This window comes from Podarcis bocagei, assembly GCF_964188305.1.
Source record: "Podarcis bocagei genome assembly, chromosome: 5".
NCBI classification, from domain to species: Eukaryota; Metazoa; Chordata; class Lepidosauria; order Squamata; family Lacertidae; genus Podarcis; species Podarcis bocagei.
In genome coordinates this window covers 34,518,489-34,534,071 of record NC_138129.1, presented here as the reverse complement: position 1 = coordinate 34,534,071, position 15,583 = coordinate 34,518,489, and the positions used below count along the sequence as shown (strand labels likewise).

Genomic DNA, 15,583 nt, shown 5'->3' with positions numbered 1-15,583 from the left:
ATTATTATTATTATTATTATTATTATTTCCATTTCCATTTCCATACTGCTTTATATTTTTAAGGGGGGAAATCTCAAAGCGGTTTGCAACCTACATTAAAACATGAATTAAAACAATCCAGAATAAAACATCACAGCAGAAAGTCAAATATGAAGTATACATTCAAAGCAACATAATTAACAGGAAACTAAAATATTATCTAAGAGATTTCAAAATAAAACGATACAAATGAGGTCAAGGGCAGAATGCAGAAAAGTAATCAAAAAATTATCTGGCTCCGCTTTCCTTTGAACCATATCAGTGAGGCTGAGAGGGGGGTCTTGTCATCTGGGCCACCCAGGACCTCCATGCACACTGCCCTAGCTTGCTCACACAGAAGTTTGACTTCATCCCTGGAGGCACACGCCATTATTTTGAGACAAAGAGATGACACCAGAACTCTGATCTCTTTACAGAGGAAGAACGGAATATAATGGAAAGTTTGTTTGCTTCCTTAAGGTCTGGGCACTTATTTTTAAAGAAGCTCTTGAATTTTGAGCCCTGAGGAAGCCAAGCAAAAGCAACAAACTTGGTGAGACTATGGGAGGCCCTTTATGACACGTATCCCTGGTGGAAAACTTCCCCGAAATCCACTCTTGGGTTCCCATTGGCCCAAACTGTACAGAAGCAGAAGCCAATGAAGTGATTCTTGGTCGGGTTGCAAGTAGCGGCAAGTTGCATTCAGATTATGCCAGCAATGCCCAGCAGGAGTAAGTAATCGCCTGTACTAATCCCCTGTACTACAGGCTCCTAGCATGATGACAGGACACCAACTACTCTCCCTCTGTGAACCCACAGTGCTTTTGGTGTGATATGCCAAAAAATGCATTTACCCACCAACTTCTGTTTCTCTGGCTCTGCGTGTAAATCAACACAGCTATTTGCAGCAAAGTGTCTATGTCACAGGAGTGGATTTCAATAGGAATGCACTATGGGGGAAGGATTAATCCTCCCCTTTCTCTGTGCTGCTGCATTCCTGATCCAGATTGCAGGCCCTCTGCGGCTGCTGTCAGTTTTAGAAAGAGGTTGGGAATCCCAAGCATGAGATTTAAAGACATGTTTAACGTCAAGTCTGGTTTCACCTGAATAACATATCCACTACACATGTAACCACACATGAAAGAAAGGAGGGGATTCTACCTTTCTGTAGGTTAAAGTGTGTTAGCAACAACTCTAGCAATGGCAACAGCAGCCAGTTATATCATACTTCTGGCTTTCCAACTGATTTATTTTTAAATGCCCCTCTTACAAGGACACACATTTACAGTTCCTTGTTTGCAGCCTCTACTTCCCAATTTGCAGCAGACTTGCCGTTATAAACATGCCAATGGATGACCAAGGTCATGTGTGAGGAAATTAAAGGATGAAAACAAGGCTGAAGTCACACGTATTGCTATCGCTCTAAGGGAGAAATGGAGAAAGCAGTCTGTGTAAGGGTAGGGCTGAGGCCACAGAAGAAGCATGGTAGCATGTGAAAACAGAGTTTGCTAAAGACAGAAGAATAGATAGAGTGATGGAACTAAGAATGAAGAATCCTATCTGCAGCAAGCCTCAGCTGGGACACATAGACCTATCTGCATACCCCAGGAATGGCAAAGGAGGCTTTCTAAGTGCTACCAGCTGGCTGTTAAGTAGGATGTCACCAAAGTCCATCCCTACAGTAAGAGCAGCACCTCTTTCCCTAGGGTTGTTCCCTGCCTTTCAGGAGGCTCTGGTGTTGGACAGCTCTCCAGTGCCGACGCTCACTGCCAACAAACCTTGCAGTGTATTTTTCAACCAGTTTTTATAAGCACCTCCAGTGGCATTTGGGATCACAAAAGCCAAAAGAATACCCTTTGGGCTTCTAGTGCCTTAGACAACTGCATCCAGATGAGCGTGATGCAGAAGATATGCTGAATATACAGCTGTGGCAATGTAAGGGTCACATTCTCAATACTTGAGAATACTTCCCTAAGCCCCGATCCAATGCCAGTAGAATGATGTGTTGCTATAGTATGGCAACTGCCCACCTGCAGCCATTACTCCAGGTTGCATCAGCCAGAGAAGTGAAACAGCGACCCCCTCCCCCACCCACTGCCATCAGGCTGGGTAGGACCAATTGCCTTTTGACTCCTCCTCTCTCAGAATCGTCTCCCATACTGACCATGCCAATTCATCTTTAAGTGGGTTTTATGCTACAGTTAGAACTGGATATGGAACAACTGATTGGTTCAAAATTGGGAAAGAAGTACGGCAAGGCTGTATATTGTCTTCCTGCTTATTTAACTTATATGCAGAATTCATCATGCGAAAGGCTGGGCTGGATGAATCCCAAGCCGGAATTAAGATCGCCGGAAGAAAAATCAACAACCTCAGATATGCAGATGACACAACCTTGATGGCAGAAAGTGAGGAGGAATTAAAGAACCTTTTAATGAGGATGAAAGAGGAGAGCGCAAAATATGGTCTGAAGCTCAACATCAAAAAAATGAAGATCATGGCCACGGGGCCCATCACCTCCTGGCAAATAGAAGGGCAAGAAATGGAGGCAGTGAGAGAATTTACTTTCTTGGGCTCCGTGATCACTGCAGATGGTGACAGCAGTCACAAAATTAAAAGACGCCTGCTCCTTGGGAGAAAGGCGATGGCAGACCTAGACAGCATCTTAAAAAGCAGAGACACCACCTTGCCAACAAAGGTCCGTATAGTTAAAGCCATGGTTTTCCCAGTAGTGATGTATGGAAGTGAGAGCTGGACCATCAAGAAGGCTGATCGCCAAAGAATTTATGCTTTTGAATTATGGTGCTGGAGGAGACTCTTGAGAGTCCCATGGACTGCAAGAAGATCAAACGCATCCATTCTTAAGGAACTTAGCCCTGAGTGCTCACTGGAAGGGCAGATCGTGAAGCTGAGGCTCCAATACTTTGGCCACCTCATGAGAAGAGAAGACTCCCTGGAAAAGACCCTGATGTTGGGGAAAATGGAGGGCACAAGGAGAAGGGGACGACAGAGAACGAGATGGTTGGACAGTGTTCTCGAAGCTACAAACATGAGTCTGATCAAACTGCGGGAGGCAGTGGAAGACAGGAATGCCTGGCGTGCTCTGGTCCATGGGGTCAGGAAGAGTCGGACACGACTAAACGACTAAGCAACAAATGTCAGAGTTGGTGTCTTCTTCTGTATATTTGCATCTTCTCCCCTTTTTGAATTGTATCTGTTAGATTGTAAACCACTATTTTGGGTGCTAAACCATTTTGAGTGCACTAGATGGAAGATAATAGAGAAATACAGCTAATTAACAAATGAATGTTTTGCCCATATATATAGCAGATGGGGTGGATTGCCTTCCTGCTGTTCACAATTTTTTATTTTGAAAGCAGGATTCGGTGAGCTGGCTTTGCACAGCAGGGAAAGTGTATGGCCAGGAAAGACATTATAATAATAAACTCTAAAGGTTCTTGGAATGACAGAGAAGTGCAGGAGAAGCAGATTGCTTTGTTGCTCATCAAACCAGTGCACATGTGTCTGTGTTTAAAGGTAGCATTGGCTGAGCAGAAGGAAGAGTAGTATTTTGTCATGTAAAAAGTGTAGCAGACACAGTGCTAGAAAATGCCATGCCCCTTTATCAAAAACACACCCTTAAAGGAAGACCTCAGAGCAGTACATGGCAAATAGCTGAGAAGTTCCATTGTGGGGAGGGAGAGGCAAACACACTCCACAATTGTGCAGAAAAGTCTTTTTTTTAAAAAAAAAATGATATTTATTAAGAATGTTAAAATTACAGGAAAAACAAAGAAGAAAAAGAAAGGGGGAAAAACAAACAAAAGAAGAACAAACCACAATCAAACAATACAAATTAGTAAAAATAAAAATAAAAAAATAACAACAAAACACGTAACAAAGCACAATAAAAACAAAACAAAAATAAGCCACAGGAATTTAAAAACAAATCCAATATTCTCAAATTCTTAACTGTCATTATCTTCTTTCATTGACCTCCTCACTCCTCCCTTTTTTTGTATCCTAGTTGTTAATTATCACAGCAAATCCTTTCCATTTTTCATAATATTCTGTCGTTACATTACCTTAGTCTATTTTAACCTTATCTTACTATAAAAAAACCCTAAAACTTAAAACTTACATCTTATTTATACCAATTTCTCATAACCATAACATATTCTCACATAATTCTTTTAACATTTTTGCTAAAGCCAAATAATTTCGTTCCAACATTTTTCTAACATTCATCAATTTTGTAAAACAATCCTAATAAAAAAAAAATTCAAATTTTCTTCCAATCTTCATCCAGCATCTCTTCTTCCTGGTCCCGGGTTTTGTCAGTCCTTTCTATCCCATCAATCTGGTGCATTAACCTGGTAATCTTATGTCCGAGGCCCTTAAGTCTCTTCCATGTCCCTTCCGCGGCTCTTCTTCATATTTATACCTGTACTTTACTTTGTCTCCTGCTCCTTTCACTCGTGGGAACTCCAGCTTGACAATGCTTTTGACCCTTCTCGGCAAATCAGCCCCTTTTCCATAGTCCACACTAAACTCCATGTGGTATTTAGGAACATGTTTCAAAGTCCCTCCAGTATTAAGAGCCCTCACAACCCCAAACATCTCGCGGCCCATTGCCAGACTTGGAAAGTCAAAACATCCCTGCATAGGGGGGTCTATGCAACCCCCCATTTCCAAACCAAACAAAACTTTATCTCTCCAAATCTGGCTTTTTCCAAGTTCATTTATCAAATCCAACAACTCATGTTCCTGCCGGGCCACAACTCCCTCCATCTCTGGCATCCGGGGTTCAGCAACATCTTCTTCCCTCATCTGATCTGTCAGAGCACACTCCTGATTTGATTCCTGGGTGGGCTCTATATAGTTACCCACTACCTGTCCAAAATTTCCGATCGCAACAGTCATCAAGTCCGTCTTCTCATGTAGCTGGTCCAATAGGGCACTTGTTTTACAGAGAGCACACACCAGAGCTTCTGAATATATTGTTCTGCAAGGTCAGACGTCTGTTCCCACAATCGTAATCTGTTGCAGCTGCAGAGCTCCCCGATTCAGATTTAGTAACAGTTTCACAGGCTCCCTCTAGGGGAAGAACTTCTATTTGTTCTTTTCTTTTAAAGGCAGATCTAGCAACAAAGTTTCCTTTTTCAGATATTTTGTCAATATTTGTTTCTTTAAAATCTCTTCTTTTAACTATCTGTCAAAGACGTTTGTCTGTGGTCAATGAGCTTCCCAAAAAACGTCAGTCCTGACACCCGCTCCCCGGTTCAAGACAGTGGAAAATTTCTTTTCTTTACCCTCTCTTCTGCAGGTTTAAACAGTCCGGAAAAAATCCCCCCTCTTCTCCTGCTCCCGAAGGGGGTTCAACAATTTTAAATGATGAAAGTTGATCCTTTACAAGCTATTTTCTGAACTCTAGTTCGCCATGTCTTTGCTTTGATCTATCTACAAGGAACGGAAGGCTGACTTCCTGTTTAGATCTTCCCGTTTCAGTGCCAAATTAAGAAGAATTTCTTAGTCCAATTTTCCTTTCTACTTGCAGGTCGTTATTTAAAGTCCAATTGTCCAAAATTAAGTTACTCACGGGTAATTGTTTTAAAAGCCAAATTGTCCCAGGAAAAAGGCAGCGCTCTCCGGCAACGGCTGTGCGGCTTCGCTCCACGGAAGAAGCAGTTGACTCTCAGCACCGCGCCACTTGCCCCTCTTCGCTCCGGAGCCCGTAACGGGGTTCCTTTACGAGTTGGGGGGCGCGAAAGGTGCCCGCCGAGACCCATGGTCACAGGCTTCATCCGCCTGTGATTTTTGAAAGGGTCCCCGCTTCGCCGTAGCAGGAAGACCCGTTTTCCGCGGAGCTAGTCCCTCCTGATCAGAGGGAGTCCGCCATTACCGATGGCGCCACCCCGGAAGTCCCCTGTGCAGAAAAGTCTTAAGCCAGTACCTGCGGCAAACTTTTGCTGTTGCCCTGCCCTTGAGGCTATGTTCTAAGGCTTGCATCAGTGGAGCTAGGATTTTCTCTCTATGGCATTGCTGCAGGCTGCCCACGTCAAATACCTGTACAGAATGGACTGTGCACAAAAATGAAGCATTTGAAGCCTTGTTTGTGGAGCCACTGCTTCTCTCTCTCTCTCTTTTTGAAACTAATTTTTATTTGTTTTTACAAGCATAGAATTATAACAATACCAAATGAATAACCACATGTAGAGATTTCTCTGAATCTCTAGACTTCCCCACATCCCCTCCATGGGTCTTATTGTCAACGTTTTCAACTGCATATTATTTCATAATCAACATTTTGTATCTGTCCATATTATCCGTAGTGGTTGCTACATTACAAGTGTTGTTAAAATCCTGCCAATGCTTTCATCTGCTTACAGTGGTCTCCTACATAAACGATAAAACTTTCCCATTCTTTCTTAAAGTTTTTGTATTCTTGGTTCCAAGGAGTCAGGAGCCACTGCTTTTTAGATCCTTGGTTCTGCTTCCAACTCAGCAGCCCACCTCTGGCAAGTCATACTCAGCCATTATGCTGTCACAGGTGAAACTGGTCCCTTGAAGTGGAAATACGGTAGATTGAATCATCTTCTTGTTTTCAATAAATAGGAACTGAAGGCCCTAGAAGATTCTCATTTCCTAGGGCAGGTCCAGGGGCTGCTAGCTAGTTTTGTTCTCAGTTGTGCCAGCATGATGCGTTCAAGAGTGCTGAGGTAGGGCTGCCATAAGTCTGGAATTTTCTGGACATTACCGGGATTTCAAAGGCACAAGTAGTGACATCTGGGGGTAATTTTCAGAAGGTGGCAGTTTGTCCTGGATCTTTGGCAAGTAAACCAAAGAATAACATATTTTGAGGTAATATAAAAGCTCATCAACTTTCAGGGTGCCCTGGTTTTTACTTTTTGAAACATGGCAACCCTAGCTGAGGCCCCACAAGCAGAAGAGAAGCCAATCCGGACAAAGTAACAGGAAGGAGGACAGCAGATAACCATTTGTTAACTCTCAGGCTGAACAGCCACTGAGTCATTTGCTTATGTCTCCACAGCTGCCATAAGGCTTAACCACAGCATCCGGCCCACAAGAGTTTTCTCAAAGCCTGTAAAGGGAACATAAGCAGTGTATGTTTCCTCTGTTTGAACATATAGCAGGTGCCTTCTTAATGTGCTTGGATTAGGCTCTGTAGGCTCCACAATGAGATAATGGAAAGAGACCTCCCTGCTTCACCGTTTCAGACCCTGGAAATGGGAAAGGCTCAGCAGAGTCTTTGGCAAACATGCAGCATGAAGAGATTAATATGGTTTGGAGAGCTGTTAAAGGCATTAGCTCATGGTGTCTGTTCTTGTGTGCAGGTATACATACGTGCAGTGGGAAAGCCATAAACTAGGCTAGGTGGCTACATTTCATTGTATCATATATTATGCTCTTTCGATGGCCATGCACCTGCACAGGAATCTGCATCTGCCAGAACCGTCTCTGGTGATCGAAACGCAAAGTGCCGGCTTCAGCAGAAAATTATGAAGTGACTAAGCCGGCAATGCTGTGTGCCTTCTTCAGGAACAGCAATACTGTAAGAGGTTCTGGTTAAACAAAACAAATAACTCCTCCAAGGCCCATACAGCTGGATTTGCAGTTCTCTAAAAGTCATTTTTACAGGGAGTTACATACATATTAACAGAAATATATATAAAAAGTTTTAAACCCCCCATCTGTTATTCTGAAAAATAAGCATACATAGCTGCACACCTGCTGCTGCAGTGGTTTTACTGGCATATTTGGAAAGAATTGGTCGCTGTAGCTGTGGGCATTGCATCAAGATAAACAGGCAAAACCACTGGTGTAGGAGTAAGCACAATGAGCAGGAAATGCCATTCATGCATTCCCAAACACAGACCCATTGACATGCTTGCCACATGCCACAATCTACAAGGACGATCCTTGCCAAGAAGAGTAAAGAGTTGTAGATGAGGCCCACACCCTTTCAGAAAGCCAGCCTCCATGTACAACCAGACTAGACAAGTATATCCGTGCTCTCTGTGTGAGGCAGCCTTTAAAGACAGTTCAGAAGCTTCAACCATTACAAAATGAGACCAGCAGGATGCTAGTAGGGGCTAGATGGCTCCACACATTACACCAATCCTACATTGGTTACCAGTTCATTTTGGAGCTCATAGCTTCAGTGCTGGTCTAGATTTTAAAAACCCTAAACAGTTTTGGGACCGGGGTATTGGAAGGACTACAATGTGAATCTGCCTGGGCTTCCACATCAGCTTGAGAGACCCTGACCTCTGGTCCATGACCAAGAAAGATCAGATAGACCAGGCAAACTCTACCTTCCAGCTGTTTTGGGACTACAATTCCCATCATCTCTGACCACTGGTCCTATTAGCTAGGGATGATGGGAGTTGTAGTCCCAAAACAGCTGGAGGGCTGAGTTTGGGGATGCTTGAGATAGACTGTTAATACAAACACATTTTTTGGGGGGGTGGTATCAATGCTTTGCATTGTCCCTCTGTTGTTATTTTGTGCCTGCTGTTTAAATCGATTTTAAAAAAAAAAGTTGCAGGTTGTCTTGTGAGGACTTTGTCCTGAAAGAACAAATGATGCTTTCAATAAATAAACAGCAGACTGCTCGTGGAGACTGAGAAATAATGAAATGACTAGCCTGTACAGTAAAGTGGATTAGTTGTTAGGTTTAAATGAGTGACAGTCAGGAACAAAGCAACATGAGACTTACTAGGTGGCCTTGGGAAAGTCATTATCTCTCATCATGATCTAACCCAGAAAATGAGGTTTAATGAAATAATGCCAAAGAGTTCTAGAGACTCAAAGGCAGTATGGGAAATGGTGAGCTGGAGACTAAAGATTATCGAGGCCCCAAAGTTGACAGAGGGGCAGGATGCAAGAAGAAGGAAATCATGTGTCTTCCCTGTGACCAAATGTGCATGTTATATCTGCACCAATAACTCTCCTTTTGCTGCTGGGACAGTTTTCTTTCCTCCATGGTAATGTGTAGAGCTGCCCCCAGTCTACAATTAACCCCTTTAAAATTACATCAACAATGTTAAGAGCCATCCAGAAAACATACTTGAATGCCAAATCCATGCTGAACATGACAGTCATGCAAGGTAATTGCATGTACAAATTACCACTCTTCTCTTTGAAATATACCTAAGGACTGGGCCCCATATGCACATCTATTTTGAAGAGAAAGGCTACAATTTGCAAATGTACAACCCACCACTTATCTATATGTAGGAACCAGCCCCTCGGGGGGGAAAGGCTGTCACAGAAATATGCCCTAAAGCTGCTAACATTTTCTTCCTGCACCTACATACACTGCAGTTACATCCAGTGTACCTCCAGTGTGGGGTTAAATATAGGGGTGTGCATTGAATTTGGACTAATCCTGAGTCCTGAGCTAAACTGGGGTGTCTCAGAAGAATTCTGGGTTTGTCAGAGATGAAGTGGAATCTGTATGCGGTGGTCAGTGGGGCCCTTTGTGGCTGCATGGAACCCAGACCTTTTAAGAAATGCTGCAGACAGTTGTCTACTAAAGGCTCCTACTCTTGCTATAAATGGAATAATGCCAGGGTGGGGTGACGGCGTGGGGAGAGGGTGGAGGGAAAGCTCTGTTGTGACTGACAGGTCAGGCTTGTAATCAGAGTGAATTATTTTACCCAGAAAGCAAATCCATTTTAGTTCTCCCCACAATCAACTTAGCATAAGGTGCTTAGCACAAAAGCTCCTGGACCTATTTGTCTGCAATTTGGCAGATTTCTTACCCAGAGGCACCTCTCTCGTGTCTACAATTTCAGACCAATTGCTCACAAAATGCTTGGGGTGATTAAGTGATTCCTTTTATACACACCCCCTAACTGTAGCAGCTGCTCTTATGAGAAAATCACTTAATCTGTCCTTCTGAAATTTGGTAGTATGAATGCCCTCAGAAGGGCTGATTTTGCCTGTAAATTTCATCCAATTCTGCATCAAAATAAAGAACGTGTAGATGTTTACTTTTCTAAACAAGAATTTGAAGTTGCCTAGCACAAACTCACCTGGGGTTATTTGTCTGTAATTTGGCACGCTTTGTTCTCTCTGGAGCAGCTACTATGCCTGAAAATTGTATCCACTTCTTTCAAAGGGAGAAAAATGATAGCTGATTTTTGATTTCCCAATAGTGAATGGGGGGAGAACAAAGACTTGAATGGACCATGAGCTAAATTAGGCAGGCTATGGAGCCTGGGGCAGGCTATTTTCTGAAGCACCAAATCAGAGTCTGAACCCAATCTTGTGGTTGGTGCAAACTGGTCTAGTTGAATGATACTGGGGCAGAAGCAGCAAGATCCAAGTCTGTTTAGCTCAGGGGTTTGCGGCATGAGATTGAAGGTCCTGATTTCAAAATTGAAGTCAGCTATAAATTCATGGAGTGGGTTTAAGCAAGCTACTATCTCTCAGCTACAACAACATCTGGAAGGCTCTAGGATCCTCATCCTTGGTTTGGAACATTGGTCTGCAACTGATGGGTAGGGACCCACTCGTGAGTCATGGCCTGATCCAAGGTGGGTCATGACAGGAGCACTACCACCATGCAAAAATATGGTAAAGGATTAAGAAATGGGTCCCAAATGCATGTTTGGATTAAAAGTGGGTCCTGGGTCTGAAAAGGTTGAAGTTGCCTGGTCTAGAGGATAGGTTTATAAGGAGTACTGTGATAAGGTATGTGAAGCATTTGGGGCTATTTGGGGAAAGCATGATAAAAATATTTAAAAAGAATTGGATGCACGATACCATTTTTCCACTGGCCCATCTTGCATATTTATATTACAGTGCCCTCCACCCTGCTGTACAGCACCATAAAGAGTTATGGTGCTACATAAACAACCACAACCACCTTCCAGTCAGTCATGAACTGCATTCATAGAACTACAAATTTGTATTTCCCCCCCTGCTCCTGATTATTCTACCTGAGGCCTGATTTGCACATGCAAATACTGTGTTTTAATACTTTGTTGGAAGCAGCCCAGACTGGCTGGGGCAACCCAGTCAGGTGGACAGCATATAAAGATTATTATTATTATTATTATTATTATTATTATTATTATTATTATTATTATTATTATTATTAAACTTCCTGTGGGTGTAACTACTTAAACCTTGAATGTATGGAGGTTGTATTGCATGGTAGGAGGTTTGTATGAGCAGCTCCCTGTGATTCCAGTGATTTATTAAAAAACAACCTATCATATCACAACACCTTCTTTTTCTGATTTATGGTCACATTGCTGAATTTGCCACACATGACACAGTTACTCACACAAAATACGGTAGCCATCATTTGATCCTGGTTTTAAGGGGCCACCAGTGCAGCATGTCATGTGAATCAACACAGAGGGGAAAGGCTCTGAGGTTGCTGCCTTAGTTGAGATTAGAGCTGAAACAAATACTTGTGATGAATTTGCCATCTCTCGCATTTGAACCCCAGGCTCAAATCTGTGATCCACGTGCCGCCTCTGCTGAATCAGGCACTTTGGCATTTTTGCTGCTCTTCAGCCCAGCATTTGCCAGTTCAGCTAGTGATTTGTTACTCGGCATTCATCAAGGGTTACCGGCTAACCAATCAATGACTTATGTAAAATCAAAGAGAGCCACTCACAGAATGAACAAAGAAGTGAATGGATAATGAATAACAAAGGAGAAGCCTGTGCAGATGAATCAGCAACATACAACTGAATGCTCAACATCTGTTTTTGCAAAGCTGAGTGGGTATTATGAACTGGACCACAAATGCTTTTTATCTGCTTGTTCAAACTCTGAAAGTCTGATGAATGCAAAGCTTTCTCTGAATAGTCATTTCGTTCCCCCTATGCTCAAACAGAATGCAACCTCATTAACCCAGACAGCCTGTGGGGGCATCCAAAACTATTCAGGTGATCATAGCACAGATAAGCCAGTGTGCTACGTAAATTAAATTCTCATAACAAAGAGGGTGGGGAGGATCATAAGATAGACTTCTTGAAACACAGGATGTCTAACAGTCATCAGTATTTTACCATATATGTCTGTCTCACTCTCTGTTTCCTCCTTTTCCCTATTTCCTCCTCCTTGCTCTCTCTCTCAAGCTCTTACCTTCACTTAAAGGAATACAAAATTATGGAAATGTCACAGGGATGACCCATTCTAAGTCGCTGAATGACCCAGTTGAAGGCCAGTGCTGTGCATCCTGCAAAACTATTTCTGCATCATGCATCCAAATCTGTATGCATGGTTTGAATTTGTATTTGCAAGAGATTGAAAAATGACCTCTCTCGCTTTCACAACCCGGCCAGTTCAAGAGGAAACATTCTCCTTAAACCTCAGGAGCCGTCTTAATAGGTAACAACGCTGTGGTTTTGTTGCAATCCCAAGGTTAAGGTTTGCACATTTCAGCGCTGGCTCCTTTGCTCCAAAGTTGTCTCTAGGTAGATTTATGCTAATACTCCCCCAAATGTGCAGTATTCATTTATCACAACAAGGAAGCTTTTCCCAGTGGCTGACTTAATAAACACAGCTGCAACATTGTGTCTACAAAGCCACACATGTCTGGTTACATCCAGATGTATCTTTGGAACTGAATAAAAGCGCTTGATTAGTGTTTGCCAATTGCAATACAGGTGGGTTACAGCCAGCAGGATGCACAGAGTTCTCAAAACTGCCCTATTTACTAGTTAGTCATACTTTTTATAATATTGCCTACCAGGCTGCATCCTCTACATGGTTCGCAGCATGTTGAAAGCAATAGAACCATAAAATCTTAGCAATTATAGATAGATAGATGATAGATAGATAGAGATGATAGATAGATAGATAGATGATAGATAGATAGATAGATAGATAGATAGATAGATAGATAGATAGATAGATAGATGATAGATAGATAGATAGATAGCCCACAGGGACAATGTTCATACAAGATCCAACACAATGAAATGACACTTAAAAAGGCAATTAAAAAGACAAGGAGAACAGAAATGTCTTCACAATAGCTTAGGCTCTGGGGAGAGCAGTATTCCAACCTAAAACACCCCCTTCTTCCTGCACAAGGTAGGACATCCTGGAGAAAAGTCTAGATGGGAATAAATGGGTGAAGGTATTTCTTAAACTGCACTGGTTCTATGCCATTCAGGGCTCTAATGGTTAAAACCAGTATTTTGAATAGACTCAGAACATACAGTAGATCCGGAATATTTCCGCATTCTCGGCGCAGGAATAATAGTGGTGCACTGATAAATTTGAGAGTGCAAGTGCTCATCAAACATCCCCCATAGCTGCGACCCCACTATGACTATAGAAACAAGGCTTGGAGTAGCAAGGAAATACAGAATGGTGTACACACAGAATATGGCGGCATGTACCTCTGACTTTGAATAAGCCCCAAGAAACAAGACAGAATAAAACACACACATTTAGGGTGGTAGTTAATGGGTAGCGGCCTCTGTTTTCTAGGCCTTTAATTCTTTATTCTGGCTCTTACGAGGTGCTTGTATAGTAACATTTTATATAGTTTTTCCAATGGTTGTTAAACAATTAATAAAATAAGTATTTATTTAGGCTTGTTGGTCACCCCTCATTTTATCCTACCTTCCAAAAAGACAACAACCCCTGTTCCAGGGTTTATGGGGAGGGGTTGGAGACATCATGGGCGCTCTGCAGTCTGGATTATTGTAATGTACTCTATGTGGCTCTGTTCTTGAAGACAGCCTGGAAATTACAGCTGGTGCAAAATTCTGCAGCTGATCTCCTACCTGGAGGAAGTCACAGAGAGCAAATTTATGCAGAAGGCGGGGGGTATGCACCAGTTTTGTTTGTACCCCAAATTACAAGGCAATTTTGTCTGCAGATTGTCAGGCTCAATCCGCCCTGGAAGGGATCCAGCGCCCCTAAATTTCATCCACTTTGGCCACAAAGGGGGAAGCTTTTAGTCCTTTTTTAGATTTCCCATTATAATGAATGAGGAACAAAGATCTTCATTTTATAGAGAGCAGCTTGAAACCCAAAGCACAGTTTGAAGCAGAAAGAGCACAGAAATATTTGAGGCACTGCAGATCCCCAGACCATGGGTAGGCAAACTAAGGCCCATGGGCCGGATCCGGCCCAATCGCCTTCTAAATCTGGCCCCCGGACGGTCTGGGAATCAGCATGTTTTTACATGAGTAGAATGTATCCTTTTATTTAAAATGCATCTCTGGGTTATTTGTGGGGCACAGGAACTTGTTCATTTCCCCCAAAAAATATAGTCTGGCCCCCAACAAGGTCTGAGGGACAGTGGACTGGCCCCCTGCTGAAAAGGTTTGCTGACCCCTGCCCTAGACTAATTGCCTCTCTGGTGATAGATTTTGCAATATTTTAATACTGATTATTATTGCTATTTTATTAGCCCTTTAAAGTCACTTGCTTGCTTTTGTTTTTACTGTGTGTATTGTTGCGGTTACTTTGGGGCTCGTTTTTGTAAGTCACCCTGGAGTAATCTGTTTTAGAAAAGCAACTAATAAGCAAGGAAGGCTGCAATCCTATGCACACTTTCCTTCAAGTATGCTCCAGTGACCACAGTGGGACTTAGTTTCTGGGTAAGCATGCATAGGACTATTTCATATGCAAGTAAATAAAGCAAGCACCCATCCCATCAGCAGTGAATGAGGAAGTGGTTTTTCAATCTGAGTGCAACATGAAAACCCACAGAATCAGTTTCTAGTGTCTGAAGACTTAGGGGTGAGGGCAATGTTTCAGCATTTTAAGGGCAACAAAAGGCACCATTAAATCATCTCTGCCTCTCTTAAAATCTTACATCTATTGTCAACCTAGCTGCTTTCAGGTTTCTGATATATAAAGCCTTGCATGCAAAGTCTTGCTGAAAGTCTGGTCTACTTTTAAAGTAGCATAAAATAACTGCTGTGGTCAAACTCAAATGCTGACAAACAACTGATAGGGATACAAAGTGCAGGCAACAGATCATCTCTGAAGAGGAACGGAAACAGACACCAGAAGTTGCTGAATCAGATTAGAACAGTGTGGTTAACACGTAAGTGCGGCAAACTACCATTATGTAAAGGAGAAACTAACAGGCTATTATAGGCCCTATTTGATAGATAACATGTAATGGAAATATAATGGAAGATTGCTGAAAGGATGTTTTTAAGAATCCCATATACATAAACACAAAGCAAATATCTAGGGACCCAGAAATCTGGATCTATTGCTGTGAAACGATGGATATATACTATGCAGACACCTTTTATCTCACCACTAATGGCAAGCAGCCTACACACTATGAGGAATGGCCTCCAGGTCGAAGAAGTGGAGCTAGCTGGTAGGCAGATCTAAGTGTCCTTTTATTTTAGAAATTGAGCGCTAAATACATTAAGTCCTTCAGAGCCACTTCAGGAATTATTTTTAGAAGTTAAGGAAAGCATCCATCTGCAGTCTCACATTTCAAAGTTCAAATTGACCCAGATGAATCAATAATACTCCCCTCCTTTTCTTTTGGTAGGGTATCCTATCAGATCAGCCCTTCTCCAAAGTGAAG

The 15,583-nt window shown here is 42.4% G+C and overlaps 1 protein-coding gene across 6 annotated transcripts in view; it reads right to left on the bottom strand.

Annotated features, from left to right (window-relative positions):
* Positions 1 to 15,583, bottom strand: part of NAV1 (neuron navigator 1) — a 306,850-nt gene that overhangs the window by 267,337 nt on the left and 23,930 nt on the right. The gene's annotated exons all lie outside the window — the stretch shown is intronic.